The sequence below is a fragment of the Populus euphratica genome, unplaced genomic scaffold (genome assembly GCF_000495115.2).
Source record: "Populus euphratica unplaced genomic scaffold, PopEup_1.0 scaffold1455.1, whole genome shotgun sequence".
Taxonomy (NCBI): Eukaryota; Viridiplantae; Streptophyta; class Magnoliopsida; order Malpighiales; family Salicaceae; genus Populus; species Populus euphratica.
Window position 1 is genome coordinate 7,893 of NW_011501307.1, and position 2,816 is coordinate 10,708.

General features: G+C 37.6%; 1 pseudogene; it reads right to left on the reverse strand.

The window, feature by feature from the left end:
• Window positions 1-396: 396 nt before the first annotated feature.
• On the reverse strand, window positions 397-2,269 carry LOC105117634 (UDP-glycosyltransferase 83A1-like; annotated as a pseudogene).
• Window positions 2,270-2,816: the final 547 nt, after the last annotated feature.

The following is a 2,816-nucleotide window of genomic DNA, read 5'->3' on the forward strand; positions in this document are numbered from 1 at the left end:
CAATAAGAATCTTGTTATTATAACAATTTTATAATTTTATATTTAAAGATTTTTGTTTCATAGATTTTAATCAAAATTAGATTTATTAATCAAATATAAATATAAATGAATATCAAAAATTTAAAAAAGCTTTTATTAATACTAAATATTTTTTTTATATATAAATAAGATTAATACAACGTGGAATTACATGACGTAACATATTATTCATTAGCCGTGAAGATGTTTAGAGTATAAATATCACATCTGAATAGCAGCACTGCTGCACTAGTGAGATTCTAATTACTTTTGGTATTTATGCAGTTTCTGTTTCTTATCTTGTTATCTTTCTTTGTGTTTTTGCTTTGTTATGTGTTTGATGCGATTGCGGGTACGTTTGTGAGTACATGTGTACGATTTACTTAATTTGTAGTTTTTGCCGAAGAAGGTATTTAACAATTAAGTTCTCTTTCTTCCTTTTAGTTTCCAAAGTTCGTGCCGGAATCAAAAGAAAAACAGAGCATGGAGTGCAGACAAGTTTAAAACCTCTTCTTGTTCATGACTTAATCCATTCAATGAAGTTCTTGAAATTCTCGCTTGAATAACCAGCTTCTCCAACATTCTGCGTGGCCAATCTTTTGAGTTCTGCAGCTCTTGCCTTGATTTTTTCATCGCTGATAACTGTCTCCACCTTATTCTTGATTTCTTCCCTTGTGATGATCCCACATTTGTTTTGTCGAACTTCAATCCCACCTTCCAAACATCACAAATGTAGGTCTCATTAAGGAATTGGTCAGCAAAATATGGCCAGCACAAGAAAGGGACCCCATTGCTTACACCCTCCATGGTGGAGTTCCAACCACATGGCTCAAGAAGCAAGAGATAGAAGGGTGACTAAGGACTTTCTGTTGAGGAGCCCAGCCAACCATCCTCCCACGAGTGGCTACTCTCTCTTGAAATCCTTCTGGATAGGCATCGTTGGTTTCAGTGGTAATATCTGGCCTGACAACCCACAAGAATGATCTATTGGACAGTTCAAGACCCTGAGCTAACTCTTGGAATTGTGTTTTGTCGAAAACAGTAAAGCTACCAAATGCGACGTAAACAACTGACATGGGCTGCTGCTGGTCTAGCCACTTCAAACATGTTGAGTCTTCTGGCCAGAAGTACCCCAACTGATCTCCTAGCCGATTGCTTGCCAGAAGTGGTCCTATAGGTAGAATGTTTGGGGCGAAGGAAAAAGCTCCAGGCTCAAGGTCATAAGCCGAGTTAGAAATTATCCTGTCTGCCATTTTCGCTGCCTCATTGGCTTTAACCATGAGATCAAATATAATTTTCTGTGTGGTAAAGTCGCCAAGGCAGGCCCATACAAAATTTGCTGTGTCCATTGCAGGCATTGTTGGTGCCAACTGAATCATCTGGTTATTTAGCGGAGTTCCTTTAAAGAAAGAACATTAAAGTTTTAATAATCGATAGTAGGTAATCCTACTTTGAAGGTCTAGAAGATCTGATACGTGGAACTTGTCACTATTGCAAGTACCTTTGATAATCTGAGATTGGACTTGTTTAACCAAATTGCTACCAGAAAACAAGACAGTTTACGCTAATTCACTATAATATTGCAACAGAATAACTAAAAGGTTTGTGATTGATGATCTCACCATCGCCGTCAATGATTCCATCACCTAGTAGTTTTGGAATACTGATCAATGAGCATATTATGGCAGCTGCAGCAGGCCAGTAGATAGCACGTCGGATTTTCATCTTCTCTGCCACTTCAAGAGCCCATCCCATGCTCCAATCAGTAATTATACAGGTAATTTTCCCTTCTTCTGACATATTGATCCTGTCTATGAGCTCTTCTAGCTTCCCTGGCATGACCTGAAAAATTGCTTTAGACAACTTTCCCAGTTCATTTCTATCCCCACAAGCTTCTAGTCCATCTGGAAGTGAAACAAGACTAATTTCACCCCCAAGATTAATGTTCCCCCTCAATGCTTTCAAGACCCTCTTGTGATTATACTCTGTGTTCACGAATGTGATTTTGAACCCTTGTTTTGCCAGGCATTGTGTGAGTTCCATGAAGGGAATCACATGGCCCTGTGCTGGATAAGGTATGACTACAATATGTGGGTTGCCCATTTTCTGTTTTGAGGATTTTCACCTTCGGCAAATTCAGCTGTTATTTTCTTGATTCAGTATCCAGATAAATCATTCAATTTTATAGAAGACTAGGAGGAGAGATCGAGAAACTAGGCAATGCATCCGGCTATGTCTTCTTGTCTTTGTCTGTTGATGTTCATTTGAATCTTGAAATTGGGAATCTTCCATCCTCTTCGATTCATTTGCTATTGAATGTTTTTATGCGTGGCATCATTTTCTGCTCCACTCAATTTGTTTGTGTTTGTTTCATGCTTGATGTCTCCATCTACAATTCTTGTGGAAGTATTAGAGATGCATTTGGCGTTTACTTGGTCTGTTTTCAGATTATCAGCATCTTTGTTGTTAATCACAATTTCTGACGTCGACTTTTTCTTTGTTAATTGCCGTCGAGTTCTATTTGACGTAGAAAGTCTCGGGGGTCTTTCAACAGCATTTCCCCTGATAAAATCAGCAACATTTCTGCATTTATCAAAATTATAATGTTTCCTTTTAATTTGTTGCTATAGTTTCCTGATGATTGTAGGATCCGGGGAGGCCTATGCGACCATAAGTAAAATTCTTAGTTTTACACCATTTCTAAGCCGTTTATTTACTTCTATAGATTTGATGGTCGGTATGTAATGAGAAGTTTTCAATTTACTCAAATTTCTTTCCTTAATTAAATTAAATTAGAT